Source organism: Asterias rubens, chromosome 16, assembly GCF_902459465.1.
Source record: "Asterias rubens chromosome 16, eAstRub1.3, whole genome shotgun sequence".
In the NCBI taxonomy this organism is placed as follows: Eukaryota; Metazoa; Echinodermata; class Asteroidea; order Forcipulatida; family Asteriidae; genus Asterias; species Asterias rubens.
In genome coordinates, this window is record NC_047077.1 from 11,430,152 (window position 1) to 11,454,721 (window position 24,570).

Sequence of the window (24,570 nt, forward strand, 5' to 3'; positions counted from 1 at the left end):
CGGGGCAACAGCAACCCTTCAGATTAGAAGTGTAATTCGATATCATTTTAAAAAAATGCTTGTCTAAATACTTTCCTTAGGCCGTGTCCGAAACGACGACTTCGGCTACAGCTACGACTAGATCGCGCGCGTCTGCTATTCTTCAACACTGGTAGATGCGCTGATCTAGACGTAGCTGTAGCCGAAGTCGTCGTTTCGGACATGGCCTTAGACTTTAAATTTTTTTAAATGAACAAGTGTTGTTTGAAAAGTTAAAATGGCCTTGTCCTCTCAAAGGGTGATCTCCCAGACCTGAAGGTCGCAAAAGACATAATCTTCCACATTCAGAAAAAACAACAACAACAACAACAACAACAACAACAACAACAACTGATATCACAGTTAAAGACACTGGACACTATTGGTTATTGTCGATGACTAGCCTTCACAGTTGGTGTATCTCAACATATGCATAAAATAACCAACCTGTGAAAATTTGAGCTCAATAAAGGAAAAAAACACCCTTGTCGCACCATGGTCACACGAAGTTGTGTGCTTTCAGATGCTTGATTTCGAGACCTCAAATTCTAAATCTGAGGTCTTGAAATCAAATTTGTGGAAAATTTCTCGAAAACTACGTCACTTCAGAGGGAGCTGTTTCACACAATGTTTTGTACTATCAACCTCCCCCCATTACTCGTAATCAAGAAAGTTTTTATGATAACAATTATTTTGAGTAATTACCAATAGTGTCCACTGCCTTTAAAAATCAAACGAATTGTAAACAACAGTTGTTTTCGTGAACAGAAATATTGCTTCACTTTTCCCCAGGCACATCCAACTGGACCGTAAATAGATTTACCTAGCAGTACCATTGTATTTACAACCTGGGACCCAGGGCTCTTCAAGATGTTGTACAAGGCCCTGGAATCGACAAACAGTGGGCTTGATCAAGACAATGTACCCTTTGGGGTGCATTTTTAACTCGTATTCCCCTCAGCCAGGTAGCCCATCTTTGTAGCAAATCACTTGGATCTCAACCAATAAAAATTCACAATCTATTACCGTTGTATAACATCCAAACATGTAACACTCATCCTTCATACCAGAACATTAAACTTATGTTGAACTTGCAGTGTAAATACACACCCAGCACAGAGTGGGTGCGTTATGTTGACAGTCCTACCATGCACTCCAGGGGTGGGTTTCAGCCCTGAGATTTCATCTGTAAAAGGGCAAGGCCATTTTTCATTTTGCAAAGGCCCTTTTATCGGAAAATATTAAAGTCAATGGAAAACTTTAGAAGGGGCACAAAGGCCAAGACCAGGGGCAACCGAGGCCATGGCCTTGGTGGCATGCATGTAATTTCCAGTCCGGGGTTTCACAAAGAGTTAAGACTTTAAGACTAGTCTTATCTTGAGTTAGGGCAAGTTACTCCTTCTAAATTAGGAATAGCCTTATCTCCTACATACATGTTGGACAAGCCCTAAGTTAGGACATGGAGGAAAAAAATAGATTGGTTAGGACATGAAGGAAAAAATAGATTGTTTGGGACTAGTCCAAACTCTTTGTGAAATCGACTCCTGGTTCCCAAGCACGGCAGCCTAGGAAAATTTCCCTTTTTCCTAAAAGGTCAACTGACAAATTTATCTGAATTTGGGATCTAGTGGTATGAAATTAACCATGGTCCAGTTAATTTTCATGCCCTGTGAATTTAACACACTGTATGTAGAGGAATTTAATTATTAATCTATCAACACAGTTGTGCTGGTTGTTCAACTTGCTGGACAGGACTCTATAAAATACTATATATTACTTTTATAGACCCTCCCAGTCTAGGCTCTGACAGAGAGCCGAGTGTTATTATCACAAAATCACTGCAACTCGACTATCAGTACGACAACAATTTATTAACAACTTGTCCACAAGTTGAGAGCGAGAGTTGTTGATGACCAACAGAACCTTCTCTGAGAGAAAGTTCGGGTGAGCGATTAGACTAAACAGTGAGGTAGCTCTCGAAATGAGCAAATTGACCATGCTCTAGTGCATGATTCGATAAAGTCCGTATCCCTGTGCTCCATGGTTTCTTGTTAGTCGAGTTGTTCTAGTCGCCACCCGAACTTGCTCACTAATAACATCCATATGGCAGACTAACATACATGTATAATGAGTAACCGTATACGACCAGTGTGTCAAGTTGATTGTATATTTATGTTGAGAAACGAAATGTTTTGTTAACCCTTTATAAATATATACAACCATGACCACACACTGAGACATTAAATTACAGGAATTCTATATGTCTGTCGAGAAAACTTCTGAAATAGCCTTTCTCTTCGGTCAGGACCCCACGAAGGTAAAATGCTATCAAATTTACCATACTGACACTTAAATAAAGTGATGCTTTGAATGGAAACAGATTTTAAAGATCAATGATCCCCCAGCTCCGGAGATTGCAATGTAAGCAACATTGGTTGGTGCTTAAAGAACAGTGGACACTATTGGTAATTGTCAAAGACCAGTCTTCTCACTTGGTGTATCTCATCAAATGCATAAAATAATAAACCTGTGAAAATTTGAGCTCAATCGGTCGTCGAAGTTGCGAGATAAAAATGAAAATAAAAACACCCTTGTCACACGTAGTTGTGTGCTTTCAGATGCTTGATTTCGAGAGCTCAAATTCTAAACTTGAGGTCTCGAAATCAAATTCGTGGAAAATAACTTCTTTCTCGAAAACTACTCCACTTCAGAGGGAGCCATTTCTCACAATGTTTTGTACTACATGTACCAACCTCTCTCTATTACTCAACACCAAGTAAGGTTTTATGCTAATAATTATTTTAGAGTAATTACCAATAGTGTCCACTGCCTTTAAAGGAACACGTTGCCTTGGCTCGGACGAGTTGGTCTGTAAAAACCGTTTTTAACTGTTTTTGATAAAATGCATATGGTTGGATAGATGTTTTAAAAGTAGAATACAATGATCCACACAAGTTTGCCTCGAAATTTTGTGGTTTTCTTTTTACTGTGCGAACTAACACGGTTGGCCATTTATGGGAGTCAAAAATTTGACTCCCATAAATGGCCGACGTGTTAGTCAACGAGGTAAAAGGAAAACCGTGCAATTTCGAGGCATGTTTGTGTGGATTATTGTATTCTACTTTTACAACATCTTTCTACCCATATTATGCATTTTGATAACAAACGGTTACAAACGATTTTCAAAGACCAACTCTACCGATCCAAGGCAACGTGTTCCTTTAATAATTAGTACATTTATGTGTTACAAGCAGCTACGAACAGATTGTGCCCAAATTCATGGCACTCCAGTACACTTCAGCACTACACCCTGTCATATCATATAGGGCATCATAAGCGCAAACATATTTGGTAAGCAGTACTATGAAATTGGGCCCAAATTCATCATTTTGGAAAGCAAAATTTAGCAGAATACCATTCATTGAAGATGTATTTAGTACAATGAACAGCATGTGAATGTGAAACGGTAAATTTGGTTGGGATTCTTTTCTGTAACAAATTACCTGGTTGTGGAGTTCGGCCCGAGAAATGACTAGAGAGAAGGGGTTACTGACTTCACATCAGCCTCCGTCCTCTCTTACACACCCCCCCCCCCCCCATCAGTCAGTCCAGAGTCCTGCAAGACGCTGAACGTGACAGGACAAGAACAATACTCTGATTAAAAGAAATGCATTCTGTCTTCATCTCCCCGAGATGTGATTAATGTCTAGAGTGCCAAGTGAAGAGAGCAGGCGGTAAATGCACTCAGATCCCATTATAGAAATGAATGACGTTTTCTTTTTTACTAATGGGACTCAAATGGGATAATGGTGGACATTCCTACCATGGACAACACACTAAACCAAGGACAAGTAGTAAACACAAATACTATCCATAGAATCATACTGATCTGCCTAGCAGTAGAAATACTTGCCCCGATGGCATTACACTTTTGTATCATACTACAGTGACATCCCGGATAACAGGGTCCATTGCTGCCCAGGTCAAAATTCCAGTTGAACCTAGTTAACTGGGGTCAACTGGTTCAACTGGATAGTGATCAAACTCGTCCATTTTCCATATTAACCAACTGGTTTGGACTAGGTTTAACTGTGTTCAACTAGGTTGAAATTATAAACCAGTTGGTTTCTGTCCATTTTCCATATTAAACCAACTGGTTTTAACTGTGTTTAACTAGTTTATCAACTGGTTTCAACTAGTTCCAGTTAAACCCAGTTTAACTAGGTTCAACTGGAATTTTGACCTGGGTGGGGCGGAAATTTTTTAAAGCTTCATAACTCAAATCTTACTCGCAAGAAGCCACTAATTTCAAAAGATTCACATTGTTTTCAAAGGCAGCATACATTTTTCTACATGTACAGCACAGAGGAAGAGTCCTATGTAGATGTACATGTACATGCATGTAGGTTACATAGCAGCAAGAAAGCCAGTCAATTTTATTTCTTTAGCAAGGAACGACTCATCTAGCAATTTGGCGTAGCCAAGTATTTTGACTGAACAGATTTTGTGCACTGTGAATGCTAATATTGAGTAGAAAATGATGATTTTTGAGTAGCAACTGACACATTTTGCTCCGCTATACAAACAAGGGAAATCGTTTACTGTACAGTTGTCGTCAGTTTCATGATTTATGTTTTGAGTGGCACACTTGTACCAGGGTTTGCCTGACGCAATTTTGCTTGCCTCTCACCAAGGTGACCCCGGTTCAATTCCCGGCCGGGGCCATATATAAGTTGAGTTGTGCGTTGGTTCTCTGCTGTGCCACAAGGGTTTTCCAGACCATCCAGTTTTCCTCCCTCGGGAAAAATCAAACACTTTCGATCTTGGCTGTGCTCCGTGGTCATAATGGGTTGATGTGGCTGGCAGCCAAAGGCGCCCTTGCATGCCTGCTTCTCAAACACGTTGAAGCCGCGTCCTTCGCAATTCAGCTCTTAGCTGCGAGTAAGGATGATTAGCCCCCCAAGTTATTATTATTTTCAGTGACTGGCCAGCAGGATCAGCTAGCTTGTCATTTCACAAGTCCAGGAGCTTTTTCACTGGTCCCTATTTTTTAAAGGTTTTCTTGTAACACTGTCATTTCTACCGTGGGCTTGCATTTGAAACCATGATTATTCGGAGTAGGCAGCTGGTTTTATTAACTTATAGTGTTACCCCAGTAACACCACACTATCTGTACTAGCTGTGTAGATAATATGTTCTTTAATTGAGAACTCAATGTCACGCTATAAATTCTACTGCTGCAGATTTTTTCAAATAGATTTTTCTGAAAAGAATTGTCCCACTAGACTTTAATAAGATACTTGTTAAAGGCTCTGCCTGGGCGGAAGGTAGAAAATCGACCGAGACGACTATCGCTTAGTGGATCGAGGGGACTTCTAGTTATTAACAACACTGCCGCGGAGTGAGTTCATAATTGGTCTCATCGTTTCGTCATCGTCTTTATATTATTCAGGAGACAAAAGTGACAGCTGACCATGTTTTGAGATGCGCCCACTTTCTTCACATCAAAAGTTGTTAAAAATCAGACAGTGTAATCTTAATAAAGTATAAGATTTTACTATTCCTTTGTAGAGTTTGAGCATTGTGCACAATTGTGCCGAAGGAAATCTTGGATTTGGGGCTCTTTACGACATAATATGTCACAAATTAAAATGTTTATAATTTGATACACAAAATGGCATTTGTACATTGTGAATTTGTCCTGTAGTGGTCATGGAGACTGGGATCTGTCCAATTCGATACTTTGGCAATGATTTACTCTTACAGTGGGTACGAAGCTTACTAGCAAAAAGAGAAAGTTATTTCAAGCGAAAGAATAATTTATTTAAATACCTTTAACGATAAGTTGGCTAGACTCTATTATAAATGGGATTTCTTTTCTGTACTTTTACCAAGATTAATGTTCAAAGTGTTAATTCTCTTTTAAAACGCTGTGTCTTGCTTTCACTTATGATTTTGTGAAATAAACAATAAACCATTACCCCCCCCCAGTAAAAAAAAAAAAGAGAAAGTACCACCTTGTCTTTTCTAAATGAAATTTGCTTTAGTGAGTATGAAGCCTACTTGCAAAAAGAGAAAGTGCCACCTTTGTCTTTTCTTTATGATATTTGCTTTAGCTATAGTGGTCATGAAGCTTACTAGCAAAAAGAGAAAGTACCAACTAAGTCTTTTCTCTATGTGCTTTATCAGGTAGGACGCTTACATACAAAAAATAGAAAGTACGTACCCCGGTACCGCCTTTGTCTTTTTTTCTCTGTTTGCTTTAGTGGGTATGCAAGAGTCATGTTTTCACTTGCACACATCTCTATTTTTGTATATATTTTGGCACCCACTGAGCACACAAACCGCCCACCATCACCATCCTTGTCTAGATGCTGAATAGACTTTGACAAGTAGCTGAATAGACGTAGATGTAAATGTATGAAGCTTACTTGCGTATAAAGAGAAAGGGCCACATTATTTGCTCTATGGTATTTGCTCTTCAGCATTATCAAACACTTTGCCAATCAGTGATCCAATTACCTAACCAACACCAGTAACTGGACCAAGGGAAGTTCTTTCAGGGTTATGGTGGACATCAATGCCTTGTATTTATAGACCCCCTGGGGTGTATCCTGCCATTGGATCAATAACTGACCTCCAAATCAATAGAAAACTGACCCCAACAGTGTGTATCAATTGATCTGTTACACAAGCTTTATGGCTTCCAAAGGTGCAATCCTTGACTTGCTTCAGATTCAGACAGAGAGAAAGGTGTCTGGACACTTCATACCTTTGCCACTTCGTACCCCGCCCAAGGTACGAAGTGACAAACTTGGTTACATTACAAAGGTACAAAGTGTCCAGGGTACAAAGTGGAAAAGGTACGAAGGGTCCGACATTAATTCTAGAAAAAGGCTTCACTTGGGTTTTCTAATCTAACATTAAGGGGGCCATTCGGAATATCAATGTTAAACAAAAAAGTCCCACCCCCAATTTAGATTTAAAAATAATTGAATGGCTTCAAAAATCCATACAATGTATAGTGACTCAAATGAACCAATTTTTTTAACATCATCATCTCCAAATACATGTATGAGTAGTTTCCTGGCTTAAACCCTCAAACAGACACGTCTGTACACAAAAAAAAAAAAAAAAAATCATGAACCTTGACTAGCTTCAGATGGGTTTTCTAATCTACAGATCGGCAGTAAGGGCCATTCACAATGGTCAATGTTAAAAAATATCCCACCCCAGATTTTGATTTTAAAGTATTGAATAGACGATGTTACCTGTGACATCACAAGTTTACAAAAGAGCCACAGAGCCTGGACTTCCTCCAGGCACGATTTGTACACAGCCTAATGGAAGAAAACATAAAATCTTGTATTTTATGGAGATTGCACAGTCTAATTTCTGTCAACTTTTGATATGATGAAAGGGGGCACATCTCAAAACTTGTCCAGCTTTACTCTCATAATTCTTGGATATGTGGAAATTATGACACAAAATGTAAACTTTCCCATAGGACCTGTGTAGTATCTTGCCTGCCGGAATACTCAAAGAATGCACCAGGTCACACTTATGCTAAACAAAGTTCACATGGTCTATAGCATAAGATCACTATAATCTAACAATAAGGTTTGTACACTAGTTTAAAATCAGAAATGAAATAAATTTTATGATCTTGGCCAGCTGAGTATTAATTTATCTGAATTTTGATTTTCAGTTATTTATTTTCAAAACAAATTTGTTAAAATTACTTTTATTTAACAATCAAATTACATGACAAACTATTTCCTTCCAAAAAAACAACATCCTGACGTCAGATAAACTTTTTTCCAGATAACATCTCAGCCTCCGAAAAATCAATCAAGTGCAGATTTGTCTTGAAGAGATGGGAGCAATAACATCTTGCAGGTGAAAATACCTTATCCCTAATCTTAGAACGACGGCGAAAAGCAAGTTGACGATGCCCACAATGTTCAAACCCCTTGGGCTTTTAATCGACAATCCACTCGCACGCTCTACTACCCATCCGGTTTTGATGCTAAATCCGAGATTAAGTACCGCCGCGTGGCAGCGTTTTACAACGGAACTTTATTCAAATGCACGTACACTCTTTTTTTGCGGTTGTACAGTTAATTTGGTCGCGGTGTGCGCTTGGCGCCACGGTGATTTGTTAATAAACACTTGCTCCGAGTGAGCAGTTGGATGTTTGTTTGGAATTCTATTATTTCCTGCCCGAATGCGGAAGAATCCCATGTTCGATATTATGGTAAGGGGAAATGAAGTGGAAGTTGGGGAAATTGATTTTTTGAGAAACGGAACTCGATGTGCAATAGTACGAATATTATCAGTCAGACAATCAAATAAACCAATACAGATGATCCTCTTTCATTTTGGAGTTGAATTTGTTGAGACATTGTGTAATAATCTGATTTTCTTCATTGATATCCATCTCCTAAACCTGCATGTACCTGTTCCCCAGATTGTTTGAGAACAGACCATTGATGTACGGTAGCTGCTACATGTTAATCAATGTATTTATAATAAATCGAGGTGGGGGAGGGGAGCTGAGTCAAAACCCTTCCTTTCCTAGCTCAGCTTACAACCCATTCATGGGCTCAAAGCATTCCTTATTTTCCCAGATTGAGAACAGACCATTGATGTACAGTAGCTGTTACATGTAAATCAATGTATTTATAATAAATCGAGGTGATGGGGAGCTGAGTCAAAACCCTTTCTTTCCTAGTTTGCTCAGCTTATAACCCATTCATGGGCTCAAAGCATTCCTTATAATGTAACTAACTTAACTCGTTAGGACTATCACTATGCAGCAACATTTAACAAACATTCAACAGAATTGACAAGATAATACTAATACTAATAGAAAGTTCATTGTAGAAGGAGCCATTTTGACGATTGCGTGATTGTTTGACTTTAAATTATTTGTAAAAAATATTGGCGTAATTAACTTATACAAAATATTAATTTCACATTAAAAATTACATTCACATATAATTCAAACAAAAATTACAATTCATTAAGTATGAACATTAAATTGTTGAGGAATACACATTTTAATGAAGGTACGTGGCATGGCTGCGACATGGCTGAGGGTATGAAGCAACTCGACTGATGGTCACTTCGTACCCCGCCCACGGTACAAAGTGATCAATTTGGTTACGGTACGAAGTGTCCCGAAGTGTCCAGGGTATGAAGTGGCAAAGGTACGAAGTGTCCAACATCCTAAAAAATCCCCTTGTGGGATCAAGCTTTGCCAAGTTTGCTCGACAAGAAGATTAATATCTAAACAAAATACACAAACAAACAAACAAAAACAATAAACAAACAAACAAACACTATTTTGAAAGAGCAATTCAACTTACCTGACTTAAGATGGCAATGCAACCGATGTCAAGTTTAGTTTTCTTGCAGTAGGTCTAAACCTACAAAGTATCTACACAATGTTTTCGTCAAGTTCACCCTTTTTTTCAGGGAACTTGTTCGGAGACTATTAGTCCAAGATTTTAATGATAACTTGCAGGAGCATTTCGAAGTAGCCCGGATTCATTCTTGAAGTTCTTAGCGTTAACCGCTCCAATACTTGCACCAGCTACAAACAAAAACGTGGGTAGATGAGGATCCCGGCTCGTCAACTTGATATGTGAAGCTTGTCTAGCCGCGCACTGTGTGAGGGTAGCACTGTGTGAGGGTACTGCTCTAATAGTGACTTCCTTTATGTGATGCAACAATGCTGGTAGTCCAGGGGGTAGTCCTGTAAGGAACAAGAGAACAAAAGGGTGGTTGTTAGATAACAAATAGTGTAGTCACATTTCACTTACTATCAGGAAACCTCAAGGTTTCAATGCAGGGTTGAAAAGTTCTGTGCAGTGTTCCATAACGGAAGGCATTGAAGAAATGGTTTGGTTTGGTTTGAGTGATTATACGCCTCTCTTAATATATTTAATGATAATGAATAGGGTAGATGGCCTTAGCTTTCGATCCAATCCGGACCTTCTTCAGAGGCATAAAACAAGTACAAACAAATACATATCCATTTATAAAAAAAGAGAGGGGGAAAGGGATTAAGGAAAGGATCCAGAAAGAAGCGGGAAAATAACAGCCAATCAAAGTTCCTCTCTTAATATATTTATGCATGAGGTATGTCACAATTCTAACCCAAAACAAGGCCATAGGCGCAGCCACTGCAAGTGGTGGCGGACGTGCGCCAATAGCCTCATTTTGGGTAGGAGTTATGCCATCATGCATTTATATTAAGAGAGGCGTATTAAATGCTGAGTTGATTTTTTTCATGCATGTCGCCAGACACACGAGGAAGGAAGGCCACTTCAAGATGGGCTACAATGTTTTCCCAGGGCCCATTGTCACCCACTCCTGGGGCTGAAACAGGGTTACCCCTCTATACAGTCCATACAGATGTAGGCTTGGGTATCATATTTTATTGTCATATTTTATTGCGAAATTGTTCATATTGTGTTCTTTTTTTAAATTCTGCAAAAGAAATACAAATAGCAAATGGCCTAATGTTTCAACCGAAGCAAAGTCTTTCATAAAAACATTTACTGGTATTCAACTACCGTACATGTAAGTAATTGAAGAGTACGAAACACACAGAAAAAAAGCAAGAGGTAAACAATGAATAGGGAGACAAGAGGGGGTGGAGGGAAGGGGCTTTTGAAATTCTTTGATAAGCGCGCCTTGAGTGTCTCTTTAGGCTGGCTTTGTTTGATGATAATATTATTAACAAAAGAAGTCACAACTGAAAGAATTTTAAAATCTTGCCATCCTAAATTATCAATACCATTGGACAAATTGCTGCTTGTACTGCGATCAAAACACGCAACTATCAGTTCCAGAACAACGGAATAAATCAGATTTGTTTTTGTGCTACTGTACTGTCCATTCGATAAACCACAAAGTGCTTTTTGCAAATTACACCGACAACTTTGAAGAAGACGTTTCAAAGATCATTACTTTAAATGACACAAAAGAGCTGCTCAGGTAGATGGACTGGATGAGAACCTTATATTAGGAATGAAAGAAAAACAAGTACACCCCTAGAAAATGGCTTGCGACCTTCGATTCCTCTTCACCCTGAACTTCCCAGACATCTTGTTTTGGACACGATGTGGACTTATTCTCTCTCCCTTTAGCGATTCCCATGTACTTCTTTCATGGAAATTTGCATGCATTAAGAGTTTTAGAAAACATAATGATATGCCTGCAATTTCATCTTTGAGACGGCAAGGTCATTTTCATTTTGCAAAGGTCACTTCCATTTGAAAAACTTAAAAGTCTTGGAAACTTTAAAAGGGGCACCAAGGCCAAGACTGGGGCATTAGCCTCCACAATTTCGGGCCCTTTGAAAAAACATCCTGAGAAATCGCAGCCTGCTTTATATCGTTTTGAACATGTTTCATGCCAGTAAGATCTACATAGGCACCTGTGAATACAACTTGAAGTGGCTGGTAGTCAAAGAGCAAACCTTGGCTAGGGGGTGGGGTTATTGAAGAGGTCAGCGATTGCTAAGCTTAAGTTTAACTCTAGGGTATCATTCATGATTTATGATGGCTTGATCCATCCATTGCCATAGAGACTCCATAGACTTGTGAAGAAGTTGTTAAATGTCCGTAGCAACGATAGCAAAATGGCTCTCTCATAACTATCTGCTCTACGTGAGATGACTTTGTGTTCATCAATTCCAAAATTCAACTACATGTACAAGTACGCTTTAGTCTCAAATTTAGACCACGTCGCAGAAGGCAATGTTTTCCCGGCAATTTGGGAGCAACCAAATGCACTGCTTGCCAATAGGAGACTTTCCAACGCTAGGTGGCAGCAGACATACCGGGTAAATTTCCATTGTTTACTTAGTTCTGAACATGCGCATAATTCTGAGAACAATGGATTTACCCGGTAAGTCTGCTGCCCTCTATCGTCCCAGAAAGTCTCCCATTGACGCTTTGACAGTACATGACACATTCTTCTATCTGTAACCCCAGGAAATAATAAGAGAATTGAAATTGTCAGTTGCCAAAACTCAACTAGAGGACAAGTTTTTCAGGCAAGTTCGAGGCAACAAACTGCACTGCTTGCTCAACAAACCCTTTGGCAGCAAAAGAGACATTCTGCAGCCTGTAATCCCAGGAAAATATTAAGAGAACTGAAATGTGAAATTAATTTTCTTGTCAGAGACTGCCTGGAACTGGTTGCCTATAAATTGCCTCGAATGTGACACTACCCTTGAGCTATCGTTTTCCCTGCAAGTTGAAATTGGCGTTTTCAAACGAAAACACTTCTCGAGTTTCGTATTAAAATTGGACGGAGTATTACCCACGACTGTAGCGTCCGATCTACATTTAGCCATTTGCCCCTGAGCGCTTCGGATTCCAGGGCCTGTAATAGACTGCTTCTCATAACATTCTGCTCTGATTTCATCGGCTATGTTTCTAGTTCTACATTTCCAACCAAGCCGGGAATATCGGTCAATGTATTAATATCAGCACGGGTTGTGTATACATAATAGGGTTTGGTCGGTAACCAGTTATAAACAACTGTTGAAATTCGAATCACGAATTTCCTTGAAGTTAATAAACGAAGCTGACAGTAACGAAAAATGACACTTTTTTTGTTTTAAATGTTAGCCCAGACACTCCCCAAGGAGAACGATTGACATGCCTTTTGTTGGTACATGTAGAATTTTGTAGATTATTTTAAATCCCCTGCAATTTGTTACAGTATGCTACCCCACTTTGATTTGTGGTTTAAACTAGTTCTTACAGGAAAGCACATTTTTTACGATAACATATCAATGACAGTGCGCTTTACATTAGTCATTGGGCCTGGTCATTGGGCCTTAAAGCCATTGGACACTTTCTGAACAGAACAAAAATTAAAAGCTCACAGATTTACAAATAACTTACAGGGTTTACAGATGTAATGGTGAAAGACTTCTCTTGTAATATTATTCCATTAAATGCTTTAGCCTAATTTTTGAGAAAATGTAAAAACAATTCTCAATTCTCAATATCGAGAATGACAGATTTATTTTAAACACGTGTCATGACACGACGAAACGTGCGGAAACTTATATATAAAATAACAAACCTGTGAAAATTTAGGATCAATCGGTCATCGGAGTCGGGAGAAAAGAACGGGAAAACCCACTCTTGTTTCCACGCGTTTCGCCGTGTCATGACATGTGATTTAAATAAATCTGTAATTCTCGCTATCGAGAATTGATAATGTTTTAATGTTTTCTCAAAAAGTAAAAGCATTTCATGGAACAATATTTCAGGAGAAGTCTTTCACCATTATCCTCTGTAAACCCCGTAAATTATTTGTAAATCCGTGAACTTTTTTTTTTTCTGTACTGACAGTGTATAATGGATTCAAACGGAAGTCACAAGTTCAGTGTTTTCAACGCTAATGAAAACAAATATCGCACGACTCAAACACATGATACAGTATGCACCATAATGTACCTCTCACCAATATCTGCTTTGGGGACGTTCTAAACGAAATTGATGGGCATGAAAAAGCTTACTCTATGGTCACTTATACACCAAAATTCTAGCCCAGCCCAGTGATAAGCAACTCATATTTTGATATAAAGTCCTGCATCCTCCGCAATCAGAGGGGATGCATTGAAAAATCGATCAAACTTGACACCACTGGTTTTCAATTTTCATCAGTCCTGCCTTCAGGGTCATAGTAAGGATAAAAAATAAAAAAACATGTTTTATAGCGTCCCGCCAGCTTCCTTTTTAGAAGCCACCACCTTTTTATTTGTTTAATTTTTTTTAACAAGAAATGTTTTACTTTTTTACGATCTACTCAGCTAAAAAAAAAAAAAAAAAATAGCCCAGCTTTTTGTCTTAAATAAATGGCCCTGGGGCTTAAAAAAAAGGAAGGATGCTAAACATGTTTTTGTTTTATTTGGCCTAACACCTTACCATGACATAAATAAACCAGCTCCAGTTTCCAGCAGAGTCATCAATAACTGCTGGAATCTTGCTCAAGGGTGTCATATTTCAACTACGGTCCAATAATAGTGATTTCATCAAAACTCTTGACACTCGGTGTCTTGATCCCCTAACTACAGGTATACAAATATTTTCATTCGTTTTAAGATGGAATGTTCCACTCAACATGACCCCGCCTAAAAAAAACATTCCATCTTCCCACCATTGCACTCATAAACATTTGCTTTTTTGTCATCATTCACTGTTCATGCGAACTGCAGCACTCTCCGGTCCCATAAAATTGGACCGCTGCCCAAACGCTAATTAAAATTTCTGCGGATCAGGCGAAATTCTCACCAAGTGGTCCAGCTGGCTTGTCCAGTGTTGAAAAGGAGCCCTTTATTATTACAAAGGATGGTAAAGCTGGGAGACTAGTGAAATGACAATCTATAGTACATGTACGTGTTCGTGGTTTAGCCAATAGGGTGTCTCGAATCTTGATGCATTCACCCTGAAAGAACCAGGACAACAAAAATATACAGTGTAGGCATTTGAATAGTGTACATGTGAACATTTCAAACATTTGGGTTTTTCGCATAGCCACAATAATGGGTAGATGTTTGCTACAAGGACACCAAATAAAGAATCTAGATTGACAAAACTCAAGCACTTTATATTCATTATTCACATAGCGATTGTTTTATTTGATATTTATATGAATTTTAACACAAATCTTTATCACTGTCAAGATTCGTAAAATGAAAACAATATGAACCCATGAATTAAGCCGAGCACTTAAAACAAAATTTTAAAAACTTTGAAGTGTTATTCTTTCAATTTTTCTTCTTGTAAACAGTGAACATGTACTCCTGGGGTGTGAACACATCAGACTTGTCGACGACAAGGGTAATTATATTTTAAATACAAGTATCAAATGTTTATAAGCGCAATGGTACGAATATTTTCATTTGTTGAGAGTTGGAAAGTTCTATTTAATGAGGCGTTAAAAGCTTTCAATTCTAACAGGCTTTTTCTCACTGATTAATATTTGCCAATCCTGACCCTGACCATAATCTCTGCAAGACGATACCCTAATCAAAGAATGCCAACTTTCTTCTCGACTATCGCGCCTGATACTTCCCTAGGCAACCCGTATACAAAGAAAATGTAAATTTCCTACTGGAATAATTTCAAGGGGCACTGAGGGCGCAATGACCAGTTGGCTTGTGGACCTCATACACGTATGCCATTTGAGTAGGGCGCCCTCGGGGTCAGAAGAAAGTTGTAAATTATTTGCACCGCTGTGTTCGTCCTGGGCTCCGGTCTCTACATGGATTGAGGACTGGGTAGAAAAGGTTCTAAACGTAGAAACCAGAACCGGGAGCGAAAAGGGGTAGGGTGGGTGGGGTAAAAAGAATTCCCCAAAACCCAAAACCCAAATACAAAAAGGGGTCCGCCGGACAGTCCCACCGCTATTGACGCCCTCACCTTAGCCCAGCCAGAATCGCGACTGACAAAGAGTCAGTCGCCCTCAACGCCCACAGCGGTGCAAATAGTAAATTATTTGCACCGCTGTGTTCGTCCTGGGCTCCGGTCTCTACATGGATTGAGGACTGGGTAGAAAAGGTTCCTCACCCGCACCCAGGATCCGCACGCCACTGTCCCCCACTTTCCCCCCATCTCTCATCCAACTCTCACACCGTCGCTGCTTGCCCTGCTGGAGATTTAAAAGCCTTCTCAGCCTTGAAGCCGGAGTTTAGGGCTGATAGAACTCCCCAGCCTGGTCTGCTGGCGATGGCCGCTCCTTTCCTTCATCCTCAATGGCCTTCCTTATTAAAAGAACCGTGGTGCGGCGCCTGGTTACTCTATCCATCTATCCAAGTGTGGTGTCTGTACGCTCACTGTGTCACCCATCCGCAGTGATCCGTCACTTCCTGGTCCGTGGCTCCCTGCAACCGCAGAGTGGCTGCTACTCCCGCCCTTCCACCGTAGGGTCTTAAGACGCGGTCACCCGGATCTGACGAAGCTGAGAAGTATAGTTTGAGGCGATTCGTGGGGCCGTTTCCAGTGAACGGCTTGTTAGTCAACGACCTGTGATCCGGTGTAGATGTCCGTATCCCGTGCAAACCTGACCACGCCTTCCAAAGCCCCTGCCGGGTCCATTTCACTATCTAATTGGGGATTACAACGAGAGATGAGCCACCTTGCCGCACAGTTTGGCCAATAGTGTGGCTGAGAAGAAGATCTCTGCCATAAATCTTAGTGATTTCACTGGTCTTCGTTCACCCTAGGTCTTCCGACCTACCTCCTGCCAACCATAGACACAAGGAGAAAGCCAAGTCCTTGTACAAAATGAACTGCCCCACGAAGTGTACATGGTCGGTCTCCTGAAGCTTTGTTATTCACTTCCTGATTTCGTTTGCGAGCCACCTGATCCTGTCCGAGAAAATGGGGACTGCTTGTCTGGGCGTCACCCGGGCTTGCTCAAGCCTCGTTGCCTTTAAATATTTCCGCACTCGAAAGGAAATACAAGGGTTGCCCCATTGTGAATTCTGCCGCCAAGGAAGTGTCTTTCCACCTGTGTTGAAATAGGCCCTGAGCTGACCAATGTATGAATCGACTGTTCCGGCTGAAAGATGTCGCTCACACCCACAGCCAAAAGGTCCACTTTTTCCAAAATTTTCGCAACCCAAGGCATGAACCTGTGTTCGACCCTTTGAGTCTCGATCCGCTAAAAACTTAGCCACACCCTCTAGGGTCGCTGAATCGAGCCCTCGCCGTCAGTGAAATAGCCTGAGCTATGATTGCTCCAAAGAAAGGTCGACAAACTGCTTATCAAACTCCTTTTCTGCGTATTGAATGTCAAACTTGTCAAAACGATCGTCCAACTCTTTAAGACTCTCCTTGACCCGGTCGAGCTTGAGAGACAAGGAAAGGAAAGAAAACAGTACGGTTACCAAAACCTGTTTGGGGTAAAAGGAACCTGAGCTAAATATCTAAATCCACGTGCACTCCGGTACGCAAGACCAAAACTGACCTGAGTCATCTTTGCAGTCGTCTCTGTGATTTCATACTCCCACAAACCGTTAAATGAACCTGACCTACTAGGTCTGACTGAGTTATACAATCATTGGAGAGAAAATACAAACTTTATCCCCTGACACTTGGTTTACAAACGTTTACCCGCTGAGGCAAGAACTCTCAGCAACTCCTCTACTCATGCACCGCCAGCCTTGCTGATGTCGTTTACACCTCCGTCTAGAACCGCCAACTCCGGCTTCTTTGCTCGACAGGGCTCTGCCAAAACGCTGCACAAGACTCCCGATCTTGCTCCGCCATTTACCCTCAACCTGGCAACCAGCGACGCTGGCCAACCAAATCCCCTCATACCCTTGAACATCAAATCAGATACTAGAAGCACTGGGTGTTGAGCGGCAAACAAACCTCCCTCGAAATCCGACCATCCGCAGGAAAACGACACTCGCATGCCCAAAGCTCGAATCGAAGGCCTTCTGAGTTTTTCCATATCCTCGCCTTGACGGAAATACCAGGATGCCCGTCTGACCGAGTTCCGCTCTAGGCGCAAAGACCGTGTCGCACAATACACTAAACGCGGCCAACAGGACCTTGGATGGTGGTGCTTCGGCACTACTATTGTCACCGACACACTCCCCATTCGATGAAAAACTTGATCAGAGCTGGAATGAGCACAAAGGGAGGGAAAACATACAGCTGCTCACCCTGAGGGCATGACTGTGCAAACACGTTTACCCCTGACGAGCCTGGAACTGGGAATCTTCCTTTCGGAACATTGGAGAGCAGTGTCGTGAGACCCACAGAAAACCCCGAACTTCCACCGAGCTCCCTTTGCAGGAAGTGCCACATCGACGCTGTAAGACGAGCGCCCGCTCTAGAAAGCTCCCTGTATGGAAAATCTGCCTGGTTCTCCCCACTTGGGACCCACTCCAACTTTAGGCCGAAATTAGCTTCAAGGAGAGACTTTGTGAATCTACCTGCACATCGACTCTTCTGTCCAAGAGTGTATATATTTCTGACAGCAAAACAAAATACAAAGCCAGTGCCTCTTTGTAGCAGATTTCTGTTATAAATTGCACATTAGATGACCAATAAACGCCGAAGGTGATGGCGTTTGACCGGGAAGCGACAAATACCCACCCCTTTTATGATCAGAGGCATCCGACGCCAACCTTACTGTCGCTGGTGCCGACAAAACGCCAAAAGAGCACTTCATCGCGCACCGGTTGAGTTAAATGAACAGGTGTGACCTCATCCAACTCGACCATAAAGGAGCAACACTCCCGGACAAAAGGGAAGTAGCAATGAACACTAAAATGAAGCTTGGCATTTTCCGACAAAGTGCTGCATCTTTTTCAGAAGCACCGAACCTGCTTTCAACATGTCCTCCCTAACATGGGCGAATGAGCACTTCTTCTTATCCGTGATCCAGAAAGATAGGGAGTCTGAAGAAAAAAAAACCTAGACCCAAATGCATCATCCATGAAACCGGCTGCAATTGGCTCTTCTTCAGGTTGATGAAGTATCCAAGTGACTGCATGTAACAGACTACATACAACGCTCTAGCAGCCTTTTGACTCGAGTCGCTTATCGAGCCCTGCAAACAAACAAAAACAAACATTCTGCCTTTAGGAACAAGACTTCCCCTCTCCAGCACACTCTCCAATGAACCGTTCGACGATCCAAACTTCTGTGTGAATGCCCCTGTTTTTTAACCAGGTTGAGAGACAAAACCCAAGTGAGGAATATATGTAGGCACTGTTTTTGAAACCGAACGGGAGAGTAGTGTCAACAAAATAGAATCCCGCCCACTCGAAGCCACAGAAGGTCCTAGACCCCTCATTTAGAAGGATTTGTTTGTATCCCTGAGCGTCGTCGATTCCCGAGAACTTTCCACCTCGACTAATCGATTCCACAGTATCCCCCAATTGAACTAATTTGAAAGGTGTATCCTTACACCAGATGTTCGGTCCCTTCATCGACAAAACTAGTCTGTTTTGGGGTGGTTCGATGGTGAGCGCATTGACACACCTCGGCGGTTTCGTGCTTTTTACCGCCCCAAAAGCTCCACTGACCCTTCTACAAGGCGCTTCGAAATTGTCTCATTAATGAAAGGGGTGAATTCCTTGCAAACAGGGGCGTTAGAAAAGTACCTGGGTGGAAGGATAGCCGAGTCAAAGGTTCTACCCCGGTATTTCCCTCTAAAGGGTTGGGAAAACTCAAACAGGTCTACGCCCTGACGCAACCATCGCCCTATCTGCTGGCCGGCGTGAGGGCGCTCAGTCAATATGTCATTCCACGCCTGGGGATGATCGTGCAGACCTTCCAGCTACAAGATAAATCTGGGTCTCGAAACCGCAGGGCTTGAAAATTAGGCCGGCAAACACCTGAAAGAACTTTAGCAGGACTTGGCTCTGATCCATCAGGGGGCCCTGCAACAACTCATGATATATCTACCCAGAAACACGAACCTCTGCGCCGCCTTGCAGCCTGAGCTGCAACATGGTCAAAGGGGTAGCAAGATGAGCGCTCCCACACATGGGTTCCCAATATCTTCAAGAACCGCCTATACTCCTAGGTTTAATCAAGAGAGAAACCGTTCAAAGCACAGCTTGTAAAACATTTCCAACGGCCAACGACCGATCTATAAAATATATAAAAAGGAAACAAAACTCAGACAATAAATAATGAATACATTTCACATAGAAATGCCATTCTTAGCGCCAACTGCCAACCGCTCAAATTGTTTTATTTGACACACTAAACCACAACACTACAAGCGACTCAGTGTTCTACGTGCAATTTTACTTTTTTTTTTTTTTTTTTTTTTTTTTTTTTTTTTTTTTTTTTTTTTTTTTTTTTTTTTTTTTTTAGTAAGTGGGGGGGCGAGGCATTCCTCGAACAAACCTGAATATATAATAATTCCCCACTTTAGAACATGCACATAGAAAACCCAAATATCATCCCGAGGCTCCCTTCCCCCGATGTACGTTGACTAAAAGTCCACCATGCAAAACCGGCTCAAGAAAACTTAGAGTATTTCCTTGCAGTCTCGATAAAAATTTACCCCTTTTTCGGCAACGGAAACAGACATCCGTGTCTCTCGGCACATACAACTGCTTCTCTTTGATGTCCTCGGGTGATAGAGGAGCGAACTCGGAGACGTACTTACGAAGGAGAGCCATAACATAAGCTACGTTACGATCGTAGAGCCATAACATAAGCAACGTTACGATCGTAGAGCCATGACATAAGCTACGTTACAACCGTGATACCAGTGCAAACAATCTGCCAAACCTCCTTTAAGAAGCTTCTTTTATTGAGCTCTAGTCTTATAGGAACCCCATTAACCGGGCCAGTTTCGTATATTATGGTGCCAAAACCGCTATAAAGGCACTCCCCATTTAGAACTCTCTCAGACCATACTCAATGCATAAACGCAACGCCATTCATACTAAGGGGTAACTGAGGGGGTACTCCCCCTGAGCCGTACCTATAAATACCGCCCTCTTACCAAGGCTAACTAAGGCCAAAGGCCAAACCAACAGAGGCACCAAACTTTCAAAGTGCACACCTCCAAGTCCATTTCCTAGGGCCTTCCCCTGCTGCCCGCCAAAACCGGAAGTGTGGCATTCCCCGTTGCCTTTCCTTTTATTTCTAACTTTATAAGATACGAAAGTCCTACTCCCCTACTAGCTAGCCTTTTTGGCCGGTAATCCACCCTTCCATTGACCATCATTCTGTCCTCACTGCGTTGCTCTTAAGGGATCGTAGCCACCCCATGTCTGTAGATAACAACTTTGAATGGGTATAATTTCCGCTTTTTCTGAGCCTTCCCATAGTTCTTTGCCCTCCTTCTGCTATGTTGCTTGTGTTTGCTTATACATCTGACGAAGACCCGGTGTGGATAAAAGCTAAGGTCATCTCCCCTACTGGCTCTACACAAGTATATAAACTTATTTTGTACGTCTAAAAGCTTCAAATCATGATCTCTGGATGTAGGCACTCTCCAAATACTAGACCTCATTTTGCCTGTAGAGATTTTCCAGCGTCCATTGGCCGATTAAACCAAAATACGCCTAAACCTAAGGGGGCACTCCCCGTTTTTCCCTAACTTCCAAGGCCCAAGCAAGGGGGACGCCCCAGTGCCGGCCAAGACCAAAAGAGAGGGGCACTCCCCGTTTAGAAACAGCCATTTTCAGGGCTCATTACTCAGGGCAATCCCTCATTACGCAAGGCCTACCCAAGTGGGGCACTCGCCATCCAAAGGTTTTTTTTTTTTTTTTTTTTGTTATTTTATAGTATTATTAATGGGATCACTCCCCGACGAAAAACCAAAGATGGTCACTCCCCATTTCAAACACCCGTTTTTTTTTTTTTTTTTTTTTTTTTTTTTTTTTTTTTTTTTTCCGGGTTTATTACTTGGGGCTCTCCCCGATGAAAAGCAAAACAAGAAGATGGGCTATTCCGTCCCCAATTAAAACACAAATTTTTCTGGGTTCATTACTGGGGCACTCCCCGAAAGAAAGCTAAACAAAGATGGACACTCCCAATTAAAAACACCCGATTTTTCGGGTTCAATACTTGGGGCACTCCCCGAAGGAGCTAACCAAAGATGGGAACTCCCCATTTAAAACACCCATTTTTCGGGTGTATACTTGGGGCACTTCCGGAAATAAAACTAACCAAAGATGGGCACTCCCCATTACATAACCGATTTGTCGGGTTCAATCCTTGGGGCACTCCCAGAAGGAAAGCATATCAAATATGTTAAATTTGCATCGGGATAAAGAATATTAATTTTTTGTTTTTATTGCTCTAGAATTGCAAGGGTCGTGGGTTCGAATCCCACCCGAGTAAAAATGCCTGTGATTTTTTTTTTTTTTTTTTTTTTTTTTTTTTTTTTTTTTTTTTTTTCACAGGACTCGGGGAAAGTACTGAGTATACAGTGCTACACACATCGGTGTATATGGGTAAAAACCAAAAATTAACATATCAAAGATGGACACTCCCCATTTAAAACACACGATTTTCCGGGTTCAAAACTTGGGGCACTCCCCGAAGAAGATGGGCACTCCCCGTTTCAAACACCCATTTTCCGTGTTCATACTTGGGGCACTCCCCGAAGGAAAACCAAGGATGGGCACTTCCCATCTTAAACACCCAATTTTCCGGGTTCAATCCTTGGGGCACTCTCAAAAGGAAAGCTAACCAAAGATGGGCACTCCCCATTTAAGACACACAATTTTCAGGGTTCAATACTTGGGGCACTCCCCGAAGAAGATGGGCACTCCCCATTTCAAACACCCATTTTCCGGGTTCATACTTGGGGCATTTCCGAACATAAAACTAAACAAATATAGGCACTCCTGTAATGTCTTAATAGACTAACAAATTAAATCAACACTATTAAAAGCAATAATATACGAATTCATTCTTTGCATCAACATGTGCTTTATTCTCTGTTCCTCAGTTTTCCATTCTGCCTCCGTGTGACCTTACACGAGGTCAACTCATTTGCATAACCGAGTGTGATCACGTGAACACTACACTCCCCATTTAAAACACCCGATTTTTCGGGTTCATTACTTGGGGCGTTCCCCGAAGGAAAGCTAAACCAAAGATGGTCACTCCCCATTTAAAACACACACATTTTGGGTTCATACTCGGGGTATTTCCGGATCTAAAGCTAACCAGAGATGGGCCCTACCCATTTTTTATTTTCTTTCGGGTTCGTAACTTTGGGGCACTCCCCGATGTAAAGCTAACCAACGATGGGCACTCCCCGTTTAAAACACCCATTTTCTAGGTTTATACTTGGGGCACTTCCCGATACATGCATAAAGCAAACAAAAATGGGCACTCCCCATATTTACACCCGATTTTTCCGGGTTAATTATACTTGGTGCACTCCCCGAAGGAAAGCTAACCAAAGATGGGCACCCCCCTTTTAAAACGGCCATTGTTTCGGGTTCATTACTTGGGGCACTCCCCGATGTAAAGCTAAACAAAATGGGCACTACCAATTTAAAACACCCACTTACCATGTTCATTACTATGGGGCACTACCCATGCCTTATGCAAGGCTCACCAAGGATAGGCACTCCCATTTAAATTACAAATTTTTCCGGGTTTATCTAAAACATGGATGCAAAGCTAACCAAATAAAAGGGGGGCTCTCCCCATTGGAGCACTGAACTCCGGACCATTATCTAGGGTACCGATCCGAAGCGCCGAATATTTCGGATCTCAAAAGCTCTGCAGTTTAACCCCAACAAGCTACGGCAAAGAACAAAACCTGGCGCCAAGCACGGAATTTTTTAACTAACTAGCACGACCCTCAATGGTTCATAGAGTTATCTCAACACACCACCATCCTCTATGGTACTCTCTACCCCGATAAAATCAATCTTGTATGTCTGTGTGCGCGCTGGCACTTGCACTTACACTCATGTACCCACTCATGCGACACCCATGGGCCCGCAAGCAATCCACCGACCACCATGGACCCTTGATACCACCAAGAAACGTGCCATTGTTAACCTCTCAACGATTTTACAAAGGGTGCCATTATGTCCCATACAAATGCACCCAAGCGCAAAAGGACTGGCCGCCATTGTGCCCGGCAAGTGAAACACATGTTCCCTCACATGGGTCTAAATAGTCGAAAATAAGAAAGTTTACCTTTCCTTCCCGAAAGCATATACTATAGATACTACCTTGGTCCTAAGCCATCGACACCCACCCAGTGGTTTCACCATTGCCGTCCACTCCAGATTTCCCAATGGTAATTCGGGCACGAGGAATAAATCTTTTTAAAACTTTGGGACCTTCCGCCCAAAACGTCCATCCGGTGGACACCAGAATCGCGACTGACAAAGAGTCAGTCGCCCTCAACGCCCACAGCGGTGCAAATAGTGCATATAATAGATGTGCGTTTTCTAATGTGCCCTCAGCTAGAGGTCGAAACAACATTGCACACTGTGTGCCTTTTCTAATTGCATTATCATTTTACCTTTAAAAGCACTGAGACACTATTGGTAAATTACTCAAAAATAGTTGTTTGCATAAAAATTTACTCGGTAACGAGAGACTGAGAGCTATTGATAGTTATAAAACATTGTGAGAAATGGCTCCGTCTGATGTTACTTTTTTTTAAAGAGGTATTTTCTCACTCAAATAATAGCAGACATTATTGCCTTGAAGCCTTTTATTAGGCACCTGAAAGCACAAACATTTGTGCAACAAGGGTGTTTATCTTTCATTATTTTATTGCATTTACGGTGACCAAAGTACAAGTTTTCACAGATTTCACAGGTTATACATATATGCATTGGGACACACCACATGTACATACTGGTCTTTGGCATTACCAAAGGTGTCCAGTGCCTTTAAGATGGCAGCATGATGATGTCAATGCAAATGGTCTACAGAGGCAATCATTGCATCAATGAAGTGTCAAGCCTTCGTTATTCTATAATTCTACCTCAGATGTAGCACTATAGCAATCTGGATTATCACCCACATCATAATCATTTTGTTGGAC

The 24,570-nt window shown here is 41.5% G+C and overlaps 1 protein-coding gene across 2 annotated transcripts in view; it reads right to left on the minus strand.

The window, feature by feature from the left end:
* Positions 1 to 24,570, minus strand: part of LOC117300694 (non-classical arabinogalactan protein 31-like) — a 44,950-nt gene that overhangs the window by 14,892 nt on the left and 5,488 nt on the right. For both annotated transcript variants that reach the window (XM_033784432.1, XM_033784431.1), the window contains exon 2: positions 9,390 to 9,778. The gene's annotated coding sequence lies outside the window, so the exon portion shown is untranslated. The remainder of the gene's footprint in view (positions 1 to 9,389; positions 9,779 to 24,570) is intronic.